This window comes from Diabrotica undecimpunctata, chromosome 3 (genome assembly GCF_040954645.1).
Source record: "Diabrotica undecimpunctata isolate CICGRU chromosome 3, icDiaUnde3, whole genome shotgun sequence".
Taxonomy (NCBI): domain Eukaryota; kingdom Metazoa; phylum Arthropoda; class Insecta; order Coleoptera; family Chrysomelidae; genus Diabrotica; species Diabrotica undecimpunctata.
This window is the reverse complement of record NC_092805.1, coordinates 150,015,328-150,036,562: the sequence shown is the minus strand read 5'-3', so window position 1 is coordinate 150,036,562 and position 21,235 is coordinate 150,015,328. Positions and strand designations below refer to the sequence as shown.

General features: G+C 32.0%; 1 protein-coding gene across 4 annotated transcripts in view; it reads left to right on the top strand.

The window, feature by feature from the left end:
- The window catches only part of LOC140437561 (chloride channel protein 2-like), a 293,059-nt gene that overhangs the window by 194,401 nt on the left and 77,423 nt on the right, over positions 1–21,235 (top strand). The gene's annotated exons all lie outside the window — the stretch shown is intronic.

The following is a 21,235-nucleotide window of genomic DNA, read 5'->3' as shown; positions in this document are numbered from 1 at the left end:
TGGTTTATTATATTTAAGGATTGGAATTATAGTTGCTTGCGACCATAGATCAGGAAAGTCATGATGAATAAAAATATTATTAAAAATATCAACTAATATTAGCTTTGCATTCAGAGGAAGATTTCGTAAGAAAAGAGGGTGGATATCATCAGGTCCTGGACTCGAATTTTTAGCACTTAAACAAAATTCTAATTCTTGAAGACTTACTGGTTTGTTTATTGGATTGCCACTCTCTGTGATTTGTATATTTGAAGACTCCGTTAGTTTTTTGTGCTCTAGAAAGGATAGGCTGTAATTAGAATCACTAGAATTACGTTCGTATATATCTGCTAGTATTTCTGGAATATCTTCTTTGTTTGAATGCATTTGGTTATTATATGATAGAGTATCTATACCTCGAAAGTATTTTGTACCTTTTATTCTACGGACTTTGTTCCATATGTTGCCTAAGGGAGTGGAAGGATTTATTGAAGAAACGTACTTTTTCCAACTTTCTCGTTTTGCTTTTTTGATTAATTGTCTGCTTTGAGCTCTGAGATTTTTAAACCTTAAAAGGTTTTCGATAGTTTTATGTTTCTTGTAAACGTTAAAAGCGTGTTTAGACAAAGTGAGTGCTTGTGCAATTTCGTTATTCCACCAAGGAACTGGCTGCCTTTGACTCGATTTTGTTTTTCCCACTGCGATTGTTGCTGCAGAAATAATAATGTTATTAAATATTTCCAGGTTTTGGTTTGCGTTATTGGTTAAATTATATTTGTTTGTTTGTTCTTCTATCAGTGTTCGATATAAATTCCAGTCAGCTGACTTTATTTTCCATGTCTGGTGAATTGGAAAAGTTGATTTATCATTAGTGTTTATGGTTATCGTGATAGGGAAGTGATCACTATCACATAAATACCCCAATGTGTCCCAATATAATAAAGGAGCTAGCGACGGACTGCATAAAGAGAGATCTATGGCAGAAAATGTACCATTGTATGAATTGAACCTAGTAGATTTGCCAGTGTTTAGTAAGACTAAATTTAAATTATCAATGAGATTATTTAGGAGATTGCCACATTTGTCGGTTTTGTTACTTCCCCAAGTACTGTTGTGACAGTTAAAATCGCCTAATATTATTTTTGGGTGTGGAATTTGGTTTAAAACATTGCTTAGTTCAGTTATGTCTAAATCAGTAGGATGAGGTAAGTATACATTGCAAATATTGATTTTCATTTTGTGGGTGACTGACACTGCAACTATTTCGAGATTTGTTTGTAGTTGTATTTCAGTTGACTCTATGTCATCCCTTACAAAAATTGCTGTTCCGCCGCTTGAGTGATCTGCAACTCGGTTTCTTAGAAAAGGAACATAATTTTTTAATGTCACACTTTGGTGCTTGAAATGGGTCTCTTCTAGGCATATGACTAAAGGAAGATATTCGTGTATAAGAAGCTTAATGGATTCTATATGTGTAAAATAACCGTTGGGGTTCCACTGTAATATGAATGTGCTGGCCATTAACTCTTTATGTGTTAACTATTTATTGTTGAGAACTTGATTCTTGGTCAGTTTCGTCAGTAGAAGAAGGACTGTTGAAAAGCAGTTTCTTCTTCAATCTGGTGATATTGTTTTTTAAAGTTTTATTTTGTATTTGGGAATATATAAAGTTTAAAATTTCTTTTATTTCTTATATTTCTAAAGAAATAATAGTTTAAATATTTAAATTTTTAAGAGAAACTTTGAAATGCGTCTAAACACTTTGACAGTTTTTTGACAATCTACATTTATATTAATTTGTACAGATCGATTGCTTTTCAAATTAACACTCATTTTAGTTTAGAAGATAAATTGTTTTTTTTGTCCCTCAATTTGGAATAATAGATCGGCAATCTACAATAATACTTTATACAGTTATGATGATGTAGTCTTATGTCGGTGTTTTATAAAATAGAGTATGGTCGGTTATTTGGTTTTGTCACATTTTTATCCATTTTTTGGTGAAAAAATTTAAAACAGGCTGGTATTTCTAATCTACAACCTTCTTTAGTCATGCAATCAACTCTTTAATTACCACATAGGCCAACATGTGATGCTATCCGGATAATATATACTTATTTGTTTATATTTTGTACAAACCTAGATTAGTGTTTCAATACGGGATGACTTGGGTATATTCTTAGACTGATTGCAATTGAACTCAAGAAGTCAGTGAAGAATATTAATCTTGTTATATGTTAATTGCCGATTTGTTGTAAGGTTTTTTTATTTACAAATAACCTGCTTTAACATAATAAGGTTATTAGCGGAATGGTAACAGTTAATTACAATTTGCTTAATAAATTAAAGTCTTTTAAAACAAAAGTGGGTTATCTATAGTGTTTTTGAAATTTGAAATGTGTTTAAGACTGTTAAGTCAATGGTATTTAATTCTTTGACATTTGAACTTTTCGCACTTTTCCACTAGCGCATGTTTTACTGTAAGGGGTGAACCGCGTTCGTCACAAATTGGTTGTTCTTCTTTTTTAAACAAATGTTCATGAGAAAACTGGGTATGTCCAAGTTTTAAACGGGAAATAATTATTTCTTTCGTCTCTGGTGGTTGTCATGAAACAATCATATTTTTTATCTCCTATAGCTTTGATGTTGTGGATTTCTATTTATTGTTCCAGTTCTCGAAAATGTGCTTTAGAAAGTACTTTTTAGTCATACTTACATTGGGATAATATGAGAATAATGTTGTCGTTTATAGGTTCTTTGGCATTTTTGACAGAGAAACTTGATGCTTGTATCTTCAGTATGCAATTTATTTAGTTCTTTCTTTATTAGTAAAGCTAATGGATGTTGAGCATAGAATATATCACGATTAATATTTTGTTCATCTTATTTGCATTTACGTGCAGTATTATCATAAGTTGCTCGATAATAAGTTGTAGATCTTGGCCTGCTCAGAAAGAAATCGCCACACCTCTCGATTCCTGGCAACTTTCCTTCATCCTCTGACAGTCAATATGTTGCAGATTGGTTATGGGAGAACCACTCTGCAACCATTCTTGCCAATCCGGAATTAACTTACTAAAAATGCTGCCAAATACCTTTTGGGAGGGCTGATCCAACAACCTTACTTATTCTATACAGATCATTAATACAAAATAAATTAGACTACAGCTGATTTGCTACAATACTGCTAATAAAATATCTTTAAAAAACTTGACTACATTCAAAATACGTGCTTAAGATTAGTTTTAGGTGTCACAAAAACGAAGGCAACTCCTGTTACTATATTACGTTGCCAAAATTTCAGCAAAAAAAGGCAACGTAGCTTATTTAACAATGTTTTATGGAACAAATGTATCTTCCGATCATTACAAGAGCATTGAAAGAAAGATGCTACCATTTGCTGAGCGAATAAAACGTATTGGACTTAATTTAGAACAATTCAGTCTTACTATACTTCGTGTAAATTTCCCTTCAAAAAACAAAAAACAGATACGTCTCTAAAAGAGCTCCTTAAAGATTCCAGACATCCTTTTCTTATCCGCTTTTAAAAATTCAATATCCAAATGCCCAACAATCCATCAAATCTTCACTGATGCATGGAAATGTAATGAAGGACATTCTGCAGCTTATATATGCGAAAACATCAAGTTTACCGTACAAATTAGAACAAACTATGAGAAGTTCGAAACATAAAACTGGAAAGAGTCGTTTTTTTCTTCATGATCTATTGAATATATGATGAGCTATTTAGTCTATGACTTATCCTGTTAAGGTACGTTTTATTTAGTGGATTTCTCGTTTAAAATTTTTGGGTTGTGAAAGAAACAGATTTCAACTTCTTTTGAGATTCTTATTTTGCTGATAACACGGCTGCTTTACCAAACGATCGTTGGTATAAAATTAGAAAATTATTTGAAATGACACAATTACGGTATGCCAAACAATGTAATCCTGGTCCAGTATTAGTTGTTGATGAAAGTATGATTTCATTTCGACGAAGACTACTTTTCAAACAACATTTACCTTCAAAGCGTCACCGTTATGGCTTGAAACTGTATAAATTATATAATCCTGTAGGTTATACTCTAAAAATGATTATGTACACCTGCAAAATGGCTAATAAAGGGCAGGATGTATCGGGAAAAATTGTACTAGATTTAGCAAGAGATTATCTACAAAAAGGAAGACTTGTAATAACTGATAATTACTACACGTCTGTACCTTTATCAAAACAATTATTAGATGCTAATAGTAATATAGATATACTTTCTGCAAAATTAAAAAACAAATAAGTAATTGGAAAGGAATATCGTGATGGCATTACAATAGGCAAATGGCCCGATAAACGTGATGTCATCTTCTTGACAACCAGACATGGAATCGACATGAAAGAGACGGGTAAACATATGAAAGATGGTGTAGCTATAATTAAACCTGAATAGTTTGTAGACTACAACAAAGGAAAAAATGGTGTTGACGTCTCAGATCAACTCGCAAGCTATTTCTCACCTCTGAGAAAAACTGTTCGCTGGTACCATAAAGCTGCAATTGAAGTTTTATTAAATACAGCTGTCATCAATAGTTTAATAATATATAATTCCTTCAACACACCAAAACAGCAAGTTATCTCATTTCGGGAAATGATTTTATTTGATAAAATGTGTTTATTTGTGACTAAATCTAGAAATACATATACATTTATATTAATTTGTACAGATCGAATGCTTTTCGAATTAACACTCATTTTAGTTTAGAAGATTTATTTTTTTTTGTCCCTCAATTTTGAATAATAGATCGGCAATCTACAACAATACGTTGTACAGTTATGATGAATTAGTCTTATGTCGGTGTTTTATAAAATAGAGTATGGTCGGTTATTTGGTTTTGTCACATTTTTATCCATTTTTTGGTGAAAAAATTTAAAACAGGCTGGTATTTCTAATCTACAACCTTCTTTAGTCATGCAATCAACTCTTTAATTACCACATAGGCCAACATGTGATGCTATCCGGATAATATATACTTATTTATTGTTTATATTTTGTACAAACCTAGATTAGTGTTTCAATACGGGATGACTTGGGTATATTCTTAGACTGATTGCAATTGAACTCAAGAAGTCAGTGAAGAATATTAATCTTGTTATATGTTAATTGCCGATTTGTTGTAAGGTTTTTTTTTTACAAATAACCTGCTTTAACATAATAAGGTTATAAGCGGAATGGTAACAGTTAATTACAATTTGCTTAATAAATTAAAGTCTTTTAAAAACAAAAGTGGGTTATCTATAGTGTTTTTGAAATTTGAAATGTGTTTAAGACTGTCAATGATATTTAATTCTTTGATGTTTGAACTTTTCGCACTTTTCCACTAGCGCATGTTTTACTGTAAGGGGTGAACCGCGTTCGTCACAAATTGGTCGTTCTTCTTTTTTAAACAAATATTCATGAGAAAACTTGGTATGTCCAAGTATTAAACGGGAAATAATTATTTCTTTCGACTGTATACCTCGGGTGGTTGTCATGAACCAATCTTATTTTTTATCTCCTAAAGCTTTGATGTTGTGGATTTCTATTTATTGTTCCAGTTCTCGAAAGTGTGCTTTATGAAGTAGCTTTTTAGATCCATACTTACAGATTGGGATAATATGGGAATACTGTTTATAGCTTCTTTGGCATTTCTGACAGAGAAACTTGATGCTTGTATCTTTAGTATGCAATTTATGTAGTTCTTTCTTTATTAGTAAAGCTAATGGATGTTGCATGTATATTTTCCTGATTATGTGTAGTGATGATATAGAATATGCCACGATTAATATTTTGTTATTTGCATTTGCATGCAGTATCATCGTAAGTTGCTCGACAATTTGTTGTAGATCTTGTCCTGCTCAGAAAGAAGTCGCCACTCCTGTCGATTCCTGGCAACTTCCCTCCATCTTCTGACTCTTAGAATCTGTAGGTCTTATTCCACATCATTAATCCATCTCCTTCGTGGTCGTCCTCTACTTCTTGTGCCCTCTAGTTTTGAAAATGTAAATCTCTTCGTGTATTCGTGATCTGACATCCTAGCAATGTGTCCAGCCCATCTAAGTCTCTGCACTTTAACGAATTTCACAATATCTAGATCGGTGTATAACTGATATAGTTTAAAGTTGTATCTTTGACTATTATCATTTTGAGATAAGATCCACGTTTCAGCCCCATATATTAAAACCGGTCTTATTAAGGTCTTGTATATATATATATATATATATATATATACCGCTTGCGTAGCGCAAGCGGTAGGATGCTTGCCTCGCACGCCGGTGGTCCGAAGTTCGAATCCTACCGCCGGCAAGAACAACTAGACATTTTTAAAAATGTCTATAGGCCCCAGGTCGACTCAGCCTGAATAAAATGAGTACCTTGGGTAAAACCAGGGGTAATAATAGGCGGTTGAAGCGTAGCACTGGCCATGTTACCTTCCTTGTATACCGTAGGCCCTAGATATAGCAGACTACCCTGCTATACTCCCAAAGCCGCGCAGCGGTATAAAACGGGAGACTATTATTATATATATATATATATATATATATATATATATATATATATATATATATATATATATATATATATATATATATATATATATATATACGAAGTAACAAGAAGTCCAGAGACCTCTCTCTGATAGTAAATTAGGTGAACCGCAAATTCAAAGCCTCTTACTAGAGACTTTTAACGACGCTAGAAGTACATTTTTACTTCAACATGCATCTACGATTCACCTTTGAAAATTACTATCTTTTTCGCTCTTTACGTAGAGAAAGACGTTTAAATGAACGTTCATTTACTGAAAACTGAATACCTAACAACGGAGAATACAGAAATAAAACAGCTGGAAATAAACGAAGGTAAACAAATCAAAGGAACAGACAAGTATAAGTATTTAGGTTTCATAATATCAAACAAAGGAACAACGGAGGAAGAGATAAAAAATAGACTAGGACAAACAAGAGACTGCATACGAAAATTGAACCCGGTACTATGGGATAAGAACATCAGCATAAAAACAAAGAAAAAAATATATAATACCATGACAAGAAGTATCCTCACTTATGGGTGTGAAAATTGGACAATAAATAAGAAAACCAAAAACAAAATAAGAGCAACAGAGATGGAATTCCTAAGGAGAAGCTGCAGAGTAACAAGAAGAGACAGAATAAATAACATGGAGATTAAGAGGAGAATGGGAATGAACTCCGACATAATAGACTACATCGAACAGAAGAGATTAACATGGTACGGACATGTCAGAAGAGCAGACCAAAATCGGTGGATAAATAGAATAACAGAGTGGAGCCCGATAGGAAGAAGAAAGAGAGGCAGACCCCGAAGATCTTTCAGAGATGAGGTGGACGAAGCAATGAGTAGAAGAAACCTACAGGAAGGGGACTGGCTAAACAGGAAAAATTGGAGAAAACGGTTGAGTGAAGGAATACAGTGAAAACTGTGGAAATCCTTGTATATATATGCTATTTATCGGAGTGAGAGAACTAATTGCTGGATATAGCGTTTCCAATTTAACTGTTGATTAAATATCATTCCTAGAAATTTTATTTGGTTTGTATAGGAAAGATTTTGGTTTTCAAGTGTTAGATTTGGTTTATCCTCGATATGTCTTTTTGAAAATATTATACATTTTGTTTTATTAGAGCTAAAACTAAAATCGGTACTTAGGGACCAATTTACTAGTATATTTAAGTGTCCTTGTAATATTGACGCCAACAATTAACTTTCTTGCTTTTGATGCCTGAACAGGTTTTTCAATGATTTTTATTATATCGTTTATTGTTATTAAAAATAGAGTAGGACTGATAATCGATCCTTGTGGGATTCCGTTTGGTTGTTTTCTAAGATAGGATGTAGCACCTTAGCTCGGAATGTTCTTTGAATTAAGAAATTTTTTGCCAGAATATTTCCTTGGTGTCCCAATTTTCTTAGAATGTTTAATATACGGTGTTTCCACACAGTATCAAATGCTTTAGTTATGTCAAAATAAATTGCCATACATTTTTGAATATTTTTAAAAGCTTCGTGAATAGCGTTTTCCAGATCTCTCATGTTGCCGTTAGTAGATCTGCCTGAACTAAAGCCAGCTTGTTCGATGGTAAGTTAATCATTGTGTTCTAGGTTCCACATTAACCTTTTGTTAACTATTTTTCCATAAGTTTACATGAGAAACATGTTAATTGATATGAAACGATATGATTGTAATTTATTTTAATTTGGTTTAGTAATAGGGGTAACTATGGCATTTTTCCAGATTTTTGTGACCAAATAATATTAAAAGTTTGCAGTAGAAATTATTTTACTTCTATGGGAAATTTTTTACTAAATTGTATTGGTATGCCATCTGAGCCAGGTGAAGCGTCTTTTATGCTATTAATTGTTTTTTGAAACTCACCATAACTAAGAGTGTATTGATAACGTTGCATTCGTCGGAAATTGTAATAGGTATTATACCGCCTCTTCCTTCTGCTTGTAATTTATTTTGCGGTTTTGATTTACACTTCGAAAATCGTTCTCTAAATATAAATTAAAAGAATATATTTTGTTTTGTTACTTGGTCATAAAAAAATTCTTATAATAATTTATTTTATCTGCCTCCTTCATATTGACAATTTAAACATTCATTCTACATTTTAAAGTAAATGACTTTAAAATAATATTTTTAATATTTTTAAAGTGTGTTCCTGCAATCACTTTATTAGAAGCTGATTTATTCGATGACGTGAAATTAACTTTACCTTGAGATATTACAGAATAGTAAAAATATCTTGGGGCAAATCGCTAGTAGGTCGATGAACTATTGGACGACGTAAAAGTGCTGGAATGACTGTTTAGAAGATACCAAAGATTGAACAGGCATTTTGCCTGTTGGAACAATAAAGAATATAATTGGATCCAAAATAATGGTGAACATAGTAAGACTATATGTAGTACTGTTGCCGGATGCAAGCGCTGGTAAAGGACGGGATTAATAAATTGTCCTTAAACTCCTTAAGGAAAATCTGGACTCTTTCGATAAAATTCATAAACTGTTTTTTAAATTCCTCAAATTTAACCACCAGCAATATCATTTGTTTCCAAACCTGAAAAAAATTGTAGGCGGTAAAAAATAGCGGCTGCTATAAATAGCTGTTTGGAGGACTTTATTCATCGACCTGCAATTATTCGCATTACTAAGTTGGAATTTCTTTTTAAAAAGTCTGTGTGAGCGAATACGGAACTACATTAAATAAAACTCAAAAAACTTCGTAGTGTGCTTTAAATGATTATCCATAACAAAAGAATCTATTAAAAGAGAAAGAAAATTTTATCTTTTACAAAAAAAAAATTGAATTTAATAAAATTGAGACCCAGATAAACATTCCTTGAGATGTTGTACATTTACATAATTTAGTACAAAGCAATAACTTATTATCTTGATGACACGTTCCACATTTATAACCTTTTTATTGCTTATAAAATCATTAATTCTATATGAACAAGTCTGAACAACATAAATTGCATATAATAACTGGTTCAAGGTAGTAATTTCATGGTTTATTAATGAACAAATTAAAATTCCAAGTGCAAGATCAAGGATATACACCCACAAACGACAATTATATAATAATTCAGATATTTATAATAAAAAATGATATTATAACCCACCCTATTTGATTAATTTATCTGGACAGATCCCTCAAGAAATTTATGAGCAAATGTTGAAGCATGGTAACAAAGGTGGTCAAATACTTGTTTTGAATATGATTCTTCGTAGCTGACCAAATAGTAATTGGAAAGGATAAAGAAGATGTAGAAAATATAGAAAATGCAAGAGGATTGTGAAGACGCAAGCCTAAAAATAAAATAAAAAAAAAACATGCTTATTAAACTTAAAAAATGGCAGAATCAATGTATAGGAACCTTCAAATTTTTGAGGATGAATTTCAATAGGAAGGACAATGGTGAAGATGCAGTCAGAGCCGGAATAAAAAGCACAAAAGAGTAACATAGACACTCAGGTAAGGTAAGGTAGATCGAAACTTGTTATGATCAGAAACATACAAATATGAAACGAGATAATAATAAATTGATAATGATAACATACAAAACAGATGGTTAAATCGGTTTTGAAATGAAAATTGTAAAAGATTCAAGTAATCAAAATAAGTTAAATTTCTTCTTTGCAAGTTAACAATTCCAGTATATTCCAGTGCTAACCGAAAGTCCCTTTACCCCCTCGTATCTTTTTAATGGTTATACATACTTATAATAATGCACGGAGGAAATAAATGAGCGTAGGCTTCTCAACTAGTCATAACAGGTAACTTAATAGTGATAGATGATGTTATAGAGCCACTGTGGGCGATAATTTTAACTGGAACATTATGGCAAGTGATATCCTCGTTTAAAAGGTATCGAAAATACCTATTCAATCATACTAATTTTGTTTGGGTTTAAGCTAATTTTAATGAATAAGTTTAATAAATACTAAAATTTTAGTTTCGCATTTAATTAATAAAGATTTAAGAACCAGTTGTTTTATTAGGTATTCAAAATCTGCTCCATCTACTTTCTGACAGTAAGGCATCCTAGTGCTAAACTCTTATCGTACTCGTTCAAACGTGTCGGAAGAAAAGCCTTTCATTCTTCAAAAATTCGTCGTTTCAAAATGTCAACACTGTCAGGTGCTGTAGCGTAAACCTTAGATTTCAAGTACCCCAAAAAAAAATTTAATGGTATGAGGTCCAATGACCGAGCTGGCGCCATTCTATTAAACCTCTTCATCCAATCTATCTACCACGATATTCCTCATCTAGGTAACGCTTTACTGCATCATAATAGTGTGCAGGAGCACCATCTTGTTGAAACGTTATTTCCAAGTTACCGAATATATCTGAATTATCGTCCAGACTTTTAAGAATTGACGGCTCAATTGCGTTTTGTAACATCTCCAGATATATTTACTGGTTAAGTTAGCATTGGAAAAACAGACCCAACCCATTTTGGGAAACCACATAGGGTTTCCCAAAATACCTGCCCAAACATTTACTTTTTCTGGAAATTGAGTATGTTTTTCAAAAAAGATGTGAAGATTTGTGTCACTAAAATATCTTACATTGTATTTTTTAACATTTCCATTAAGGGAAAAAGTACTTTAGTCACTAAAACAAATTGTTTTTATGTAATATAGCGGTTGGTTAATTTGATTGAACATATTTTCACAGAATTCTAGTCTTCGATCGGGGTCATCATTTGAAAGTTGGTTCACAATTTTTAATTTGTATGAATGAAATTTGTTTTTAACCAACACTCGGTGTAACTGTCCTTTGACTGATTCCAAAGATAGATGCAACTTGGGCTGTAGGAGAAGTAGGGTTCACTACCATTTCTGCAATTATATCAATTTTTTTCTCATCACTAATTGTTGGTCGACCGGATCGTTTGGCATCTTAAACACTATCTGTTTTTTCAAATTTCCAAAGAAGCTTCCTCAAATAAGTCCTTGATATAGGGCGATCGGGGTCCCTCTCATTAAAAAGACGTTTCACTGCATAAAAATTGTTTTTACATTCATTAATTATTAAGACAGCTGCTACTTTGTCGGCTATAGTACGTACCATTCTGAATATGTAAACATTTGAACGTGTTAAACAGTAATTAAACAAAATAGTCAAGGTATAGATACTTTTGCATAAACTAAGCATAGTAAAAACAACTAGAGAATTGAAAAAGTCAACTTTTTTGACAAATAACCAGAGGCGGACTTAAGAATCTTTATTAATTAAATTCGAAACTATAATTAAAGTATTTATTTAATTTATTTATCAAAATTGCTATAAGGTCTCATTTGAAATTATTTGTCATAGTGGTTCTGTAACGCCATCTATCACTATTATGTCACCTGTTATGACAAGTTCAGAAGTAAACGTCAGTGTGTTTCCTCCCCAAAAATTTCACTATTATAAGTATAACAATAGGACAATTACACTGGAGAAATCTCCATATAACGAGAAGTCAGACAAGGTTGCCTTTTGTTCCCAACATGGTTCAAACATATTCGGACCAGCTGTTTAAAAAGACACTTAAGAGACAGCCATATGAAATAAAAATCAACGGGAAACTACTTAATGTAATTAGATACGCGGGCAATACAGTACTTCTGTCAGAAAATATTAAAGTTTTTCAAATTCTGCTTGATCGTATTTACGAAATAGACGAGGAAATGGATATTAAAATAAACTCAAACAAAACCAAATTGTTAGTGTTTAGTCGTAACCCACATCCAGATGCAGAGCTTCAATTAAATGCAGTCCAGGTGTAAAAGTTCACAAAATTACATATTTGGGAACTGTCATAACGGACCAACTAGATCAAGATATAAACAAAGAATAGCAATGACTAAAACTACTTTTATGAAAATGAAAATATTTCTTTGCAATAATCGCCTTAGTTTAGAACTAAGACAAGAAATAATTAAGTGCTATGTTTGGTCTGTACCTTGGTATGGACCGGAAGTGTGGACACTAAAAGTATTCAGTATGAACAGAATTGAAGCATTGGAAATGTGGATTCATTGATGGATACTAAAGATACTTTGGACAGTACCAAAAACTAATGAAGTAGTACTAAAGGGGATCAACAAAGATAGAGAATTGCCTAAAGACTGTGAAACACCGGAAAATGTCTTATTTGGGACATATAGTAATGGAAAATCGATATAGAATACTACAACTAATCTTTAAAGGCAAAAAAGAAGGCCGTAAAGGTATAGGAAGGAAGAAAGGTGTCTTGGTTAAAACACATTTATGAATATTAAATGCAGGACAATTATTCCATGTGACAGAAGACCGAGAAGCCTTCGCAATGGTGATCGCCAACATCGGATAATTCTGATATGGCACGTGAATAACAAGAAGAAGAACAAAAACATTTTGCAGTTCAATTCAATTAACTTTTATTTTGTAAGATGTAAATCTAATTTAACTAATATTCTAACGAATTGTCATGTTAATAAACAACGTATGTAATAGATAAGACACGAGAAAAAGAAAAAATCTAATTTACATTAAAATAGAATTGTTTGATTAAAGTTGACAAGTTTGATTAAAGTTAGTGAAACTCGCTGTTGTTGCTATTCACGTATCATAATTATTTAACTAATAAAGATTTGGAGTATTTTTCACTTACTGTAAATGATTAATATATTTAATCATTATCCACGAAATAATTGATAGGTAAAGGCCCGGAAGAAGTCATTGCCATTGTAATAACGGTGCCACTTAAAAAAATCCTAATTGATCTTATTTGCGGCTAATAATCATGTCAAATTTTCAACTATAAAAAGTCAAATAGATTTTATCATTCTCTATTTCATAATTATTATATGTGAGAGCGTAGTTGTGGACTTTTAAGACAGGCTTCAAACTGAATTTTTTTAAATTATGAGTTGTCTATTCTGTTCTCCAATTTCGTATATTTATATTCGAAATAAATTATATTTGCTAATAAAATAATACAAATTTTTATTAAATTTTTGGATTTTAGATTAAAATAACAACCCTTAACATCCGTAACAACAGGATAACTAATTGCTAGACAAACAAATCTTTAGAATACAGTTCTTTAGAAAATAAATTATTATCTATTTTTATTGTATGTTCATCTTATACGGGACATTCACATTTGCCAAAAAAATTATTTGACCATGGATATATGGAAAAAATATAAAGAAGAAGCAATCAAGACTTACATGGATAGAATTGAGACCGGAAAAACATTAAATGGAGTCCAGGATGAAAGACCACATGTACCTAACTACCGTAAAAACTACTGTAACGGCATAAAGATAACTATTAGATTCATTATTGCACCAACTTACATAAAAACCGCAAAATTAACAGCAACTTAAATATACCGAATGAAAGAAAGGTAACAAAAGGTACTCCTGATTACAATGAATTTACTGAGGTAGTGGAACGATTGAAAACAGGGAAAGCAGCAGGACCAGACGAAATCAATAATGAGTAAATTAATACTGAGTACCACATATAAAATATTGTTGACGATCTTAAAAAACAGGCTTGACAACTACACTTAAAAAAAGATTAGGTAAATACCAGCAAGACTTTAGAAAGGAAAGGTCAACCATGGATGCCATACACCTATTAACTCACTCAATTGAAAAATTCTAGGAACATGACGTATATCTACATCTACTGTTTTTACATTTCCAACAGGCCTTTGACTTAAACACGCGTCAATTGTTAGTAGAAATGAAATAGATATACCAAGAAAAATAATTGGACTAACAAAAAAAGGAATGAAAAACTCGGAAGCGAAGATAAAAGCAGATGATAATACAACCGAAGATAATATCAACATACAACTAGGTATAACACAAGAAGATAGCCTGTTTACGACACTTTTTAACATGGTATTAGATGAAGAAACTAAGATAATAGACAAATTAATCTCTCAGATTTTCACATAAAATATAGGCTATGCAAAAGATCTCGTTTTGGCTACAAGAATTAAAAAAGTTTAGGACAAGCTTTGATAGCCCCTTCAGAAAGTAGAAAGATTTAAATATTTCGGAGTAATACAACTTAAATAATGGAACCACACAAATAAAAAAAAATAAGTGCAGGCAACAAAACAACACTATACTGTACAAAAATAACTAACGAAACATGGTAAAAAAATCAAAATTATACAGATATACAAAGCTCCAATTAGACCAGTCAGGACTTATGCAGCAGAAACAATGTGCATAACTAGCAGAGATAAAGAAAAGTTAAGAATCGTATAAAGGAAGATTCTAAGACGTATCCTGGGACCAAAGAAAACAGAAGACGGAGAATATAGATGGCTGTTCAATAGTGAAATTAGAAGTCAGATGAACAAGAAAGCCATCATTCAACACATAAAGGCCCAAAAACTGAAATGGTTTGGGTATGGGTAAAGAAGATGAAAATAAGAATTAATAAGGAAAATGTTAATATGAAAATCAATGACTACAAGACCTAGAGGAAGACGGAAGTGCAGATAGGATGGTCAGATGAATATACGATATATAAGATATACTAATATATATTTATGACATATAATATACTGACATATAATTTATAATATACTACGAATATATAAGATATACTAAATATGACTAACTTTCTTCGCAGAAATCGTTTTCCTACTTGGAACCTTGTACGTCAAATTAAGTAAACCTGGTACCCTGGTCTTTGGTAAACGCCTTTGAAATGTGGACCTATAGGAGAATTATGAGGGTTTCCTGGGCAGATAGAGTTACGAACAATGAAGTACTGAGAATAATAGGTAAAGAGAAGGAAGTTGAACTTACAATTAAAGAAAGAAAGCTACAGTATCTCGGACATGTGATGCGGGGCGAGAAGTATGTCATCCTGCGACTCATAATACAAGGAAAGATAGATGGCAGAAGAAGCATCGGAAGAAGACGAATTTCATGGTTTAAGAACCTGAGAGAATGGTTTGGATGCAGCTCAAAACAACTATTTAGAGCTACTGCCTCAAAAATTCAAATAGCTATGATGATTGCCAACTTCCGTAGCGGAGATGGCACCTGAAGAAGAAAAAGAAGGTACCCTGGTACCAAGCGAAAATCCAAAAGTCGGCTGCAACGAAATAATATTAGTTCATAAATATAAAGTCTAAGGTCATGAAATCCAAATTAATAAAGGACAACCAAACTGCTAAACTGCAAAGAAGAATTACTTTAAAACTTGTGTAAATTTTGAGAAATGATATAAATAGCTTACAACTGACAAATTTTACTAAGCAATCGTAAAAAAAATCGTAAAAAAACAATTTGGATGATGACTTGTATCTATAAATTCAGTAAGTTCTTTATCGCATATATTAAGATGCAGAGTTACTGTTATTAACTTGGAATGCATATATTAAAAATAATTGCTTGAAACATGTTTTGCTTTACTGTTGTCGATGTACCGTGAAAATACTACTGTTTTTTTTTTAAATTATTATTACAAGTTGTGAAAATCGATTGAAGATTATTCAAGATTAATTATTATTAAAAGTAAAAAGGTATGAAATGTTATACCAGTATTATTGTATAAAGAGCTTCTGAAACTGTTTTCTTGTAGCATGTTTTAGTGTTAACATAACAGTTGTCAATTTATCAAAACCACAGAATGCAACAGAGAACCGGATTCTCTCAAAAGGTTAAATTATGCTGTAACCTATGCAACTATGTGCTATGTATGCAACCATTAGCACATAATACAAGTATTTTCTGCAAAAACTATCAGAAATCCATTACAATTTAAACAATATGCTAATCAGTTTTGATATTACCAGCCTTTTTACAAAATGCTCCTTTAGAAAAAGCTTTAAAAATAATAAAAACAAAACTAAAGAGGGGTAATACATTGACCACAAAAACTAAATTAAATGTATCAGTTATAATGGATCTATTAAAATTATGCGCAAACAACACCTGTTTTCATAAAAGAATCAATCAAATTTATCACAACTCACTACCTTTTCTGGATGTGTTAACCACAAAGGAGGATACAGGATATGTAACCTAAGTCTATAGAAAACCAACCCACACCTATAGATATTTAAATGAGGTATCACTTAAACCACAACATAAAATATCAAAAAGGGATTGACTATTATTACTGGGAATAAGCCACAATTTTACTTTAAAATAAGTTTATTTTTACATTTTGATTTACACTTCGAAAATCAATTAGAGGAGAAAGCAATATACTTGGGTGTCACGCTAGACAGATCGCTAACATCTAGACAGTAATGCGAAAAAACACAACATAAAGTGGTAGCCAAAAGCAACATCCTCAGAAAACTCTCCAATAACAGGTGAAGGACAGCTTGACTGTTTTGAGAACTATCCTACACGCGCTCTAATATTCTGCGGCAGAGTATGCCTGTCCCGTTTCGTCCAGCTTGATTCACGCCAGTAAAGTTTACATCATCCTAAACCTAAATGAAACGTGCAGACTAACAAACTCCTTATAAAAAATGCGAATGTGGCGCCATACAGAACATGAAACATATTGCAGTATTAAAGTAGAATAAAAGACGTATCTTAAAAATATTGAGATAGATACAGTGATCCAAAAATATTAGAGATATCAAAAATATTCTATTCTATTCTAGAACAACTGTAGATAATTACCTGACGAAGAGAAGAGAAGACAAGCGGATACGCTAAAGAAAAAACCAGAACCCCTTAAATCAGTTTATTTTTGATGTTTTAATTTCCAGTTCGGAAATCGTTCTCAAAATACAAAACATTATTTAAATATAAGGTTGAATGCTCGAATCAATGAACTTTGATCAGATAAAAGGCATATATCGAGCACAGTTTAATTAAATCTTGCCCTTTAGAGGGCAAGATTTAATTAAACTGTGCTCGATATATGCCTTTTATCTGATCAAAAACATTATTTATTAAAAACAATTTTCGAAGTTGAGCAGTTCACAACAGAGCAAAAGCTACTCGTCAGCTGACTGATAGCGTCAGATCCAAGAAAGTAGCATATCTTTATCTTGTACATATAGTTCGGCGAAAATAGTATAATATTCTTCGACTAGTTACGATGAGTAAAATGGAAGATCCCATAGGAATTGGTAGAAAACAAGCCTTACGGTTGAAGAATATCAGATATTGGACCAGGATATGGAGAGTCTAACAACTGTTTAGAATAACTTAATCCAAAGAGTGTCTTATCGTGTTAATCGCCAACATCAAGGGGACTTGATAAGGCACGTTAAGAAGAAGAAAACTCAAAATGCATAGTGAAAAAATCTCTATAAATTGGAATGACTCCATTACTTCTGCAAAAAAAAATGGTGACAACATGAACTTGGAGAATTACAGGCCAATTTGTGCACTCAATCGTCAATTTATTATTTTTATTGGGTATAAACATAATTTTAGTTTAAAATGGGTTTATTTTTGACGTTTAATTCTCCACTTGGGAAATCGTTATGAAAATACAAATTTTGTAAATAATATCCAAACAAGCAAGGGAAAAAATAAAGAGACCAGGCTACAAATCTGGCAAATTAGCAGGCTACCTAAACGACATCATAAGGAAAAATAAACGCCTTTATATAGACAGGAAAACTGAAGTGTAATATGAAGATAATAATAATAGTACGAAATAATTATACATACGAATATAATTACAGATATTATTCCGAAAAGTAAAAATACCTTGAGTCAAATCACTAATAGAGCGAAGAAGTATCTGGCGATCTAAGAAATGCTAGTGTGACTGGAATATACCAAAGATTGAAGACGCACTTAGTCCATTAAGAAGAATGACAAACAAAAAGAAGCTCCAATTAAACGCAGTTAAAACTACCGATGTTATTTTTATTGTTTCTTATTATTATTAAAAACAATATTATTTCAATTTGGTATAAAATGTTTGCAGTAAGTTTGAAAATGCGTTCAATTTACATAATAAAATCAAATTACAGACAAACATGCAAATACGTTATTCACCGTAAAATGATCTTGCATAACCGTGTAATAAGAAACTGAAAATGATCTTCAACTTGACCTTTAGTGTAATTGGTGTTCATTTCATTTCTTGCTATTGGATAACAGGTAACGCTTTAAAAAAAAATGATATAATGTAAATTACTGAAAATGAGGGTTTTGTAAATGTGAATACCACTTATTTACTTAAACACTGTATTTTATTATTATATTTTGCTAGTTCATCTTATTTTTTTTCTTCGCTCTTTCTTTAGATTATTTTGAAATTCCGTTTTTGGTCTGCCAAAATTTCTTTGCTATTTGCTTTATACATTTGCTTTATATATTTCTCTTTAGCTGTTATATTTCTACTTGTGCTCTGTTCCAGTCAGTTTACAGATTTTTATGTTTAGTTAGTCACTGTTTTATATATTCCCATGTGCACATCTCTTGTATTTTCCTTTCTCACTTTATTTATAAATTTTTATTTATAGCAGTTGCTTTATAAATCATCTGTAGGATATATCATGATCTAGTCTAGTATGATTTGTAGCCAGACTCTGAAAATATGAGCGAGAGTAATCTATAGACGAATACGTGAGGATTCCAAAAGTCTGAAAAATAATTTTTTAAGTTAGGGAAGTTCTGCAGGCTGACACATCAGCAGCAGCAATTTAATTAAACCCAGCCTGAGAAACTTGCACACGCCTGTGAATAACATTCAGGTGTTAGAATTCATTGGAGCGAGGTGTATTAATTCGTGAAACCAGGAACCACTCCACCACGTTCTAATACTCCAGACCATTCCTTTCCCCCTATAGCACTCCAATGCGCGATAGGGACTCTCTTATCAGCCTACTGCTTGTCGCGTTATAAGAACTCCAACTCGATATCCTAACCCGATCAATTCAGGCTAGCGTGAGGCCCTTTTTTGCTGCTGTCTATATTGACGTATCTTCGAACTGAAATTGCTGCTCAGGCCTCGAGTCTTTGGTATGGACTACGCCCAGTTAGGCGATTCGGATCAAGGCACTCAAGGATGTGAGCTCTTCGTGCCTAAGTTTTTGGGGGTCCGTTAATTTTTTGGATGGCTCTCGCCTTTTGTTAATTGTGTTTTGTAATTTTTTTGGTGACCGAAGTCGTTTTTTGTGTTTTTTTTAAGGTTAGTGGACATTACACAGTGCCATAAGTATCTTCGTTGAGAGAGCTTTGAACTTATTTAGTATTTATATATTTCCCAGGATTTGTTGCTTTGGAGGTTTGTGCTTCCATCGAAGGAACGCATCGTATCTAATTATCTTTCGCAATATTAATTATTATTGTTATTGAATATTTTTTATTACATTTATACTTGTATGTAAGTTGTTTGTAGAATCATGTGCCGGGTCTCAGACATTCCATATCATATTTACTCCGAAATCCAAAATTTATACACCTATTCTGTAGGTGAAAACATAAAGATTGCCCAATTTTCATACGAAAATGAGCAATACGGTGAATTTTTTAACTCATGTGTTCTATTTTTTAATCATGAAATATTATTTTGTATTTTCGAAGTTACCTATGATAAAAAATTACATCTATAAGTTTTGTGTATTAATTTAATGATAATAATTTTAGGTAGTGACAGTGGAAGAAATTAAAATACATAATTATTAATCACTGTCACTCTCTCTATCGTCATTTTCCGATTCAGATGTCACACCATTATAACTAACGTCATCCTCATCGTCGTCCTTATCGGCACTATCATCCGAGTTGTTACTAGTAGATTGTATGTCGTTTAAAAAAAGGAAAAATTTATTGCTGTGCACACTGCGTTCAATACGCATTTATAATTTTTTTTTCGAAAATAAACTTATTTTATTAGGAAAAAGACAGTTAAGATTTGATTTGATTAGATTTGATTTGGTTTCGAAAATTAGTTTAGGGATTTTTTTTATTAATGTACCCACCTTCAATGTCATTTATATCTTAAATGTGTACATCTCCCCACGTGTTCAGGGATTTCATGGCCCTCATACGATCTGAACACGTACGAGCCCTCAACCAGTACTCATCCATAATCATTGTTGGCGTTTAAGTCGCAGGACACATCCAAGTAAGCATTGCTCCAAATATTACCTATATAGAACGTTCTGGAGTAATGCTGCTGTAATTCTCGCTGGCAAGGTGCAATATGCAAGCATCAAAATTAAGTATTATTTATCTGAATTTATCTTGTATTTTAATCACACCATAATTATTGACAAACAATTATTGCAGGCTCGATTCGTTTACCTACGACATAGAACAGAGTGTAATCGAATACAGGAAATATAACTGAAATAAATAAACATTCAAAATGAAAAATTAAGATTAAATAGGATATTTAGTTGGACGAAGAGTTGAGCGCCAACTATTTTTAGAATTAAAATAGTAAATAAAATATAAAGTTAATAGATTAATAAAGTCGAAAGGAATTGAAATAAAAAAATAACACGTGATTTATCACGTTACACATTTTCTTTAAACAACAAATTCATAAAAATAAACAACAACATATTTATCATTAGCAGGGTCTATTAACACTAGTCAGTAATTGAGTCTGATATTTTTTCGGCATCAATTTTTTATAATGTCTATTGAAATCTCATATTAAGAACCTATTATATTATCAAGGTTACAAACATCTTAATAAGCGTGATGATTGAGTTCTTTGTAATAACAAAAT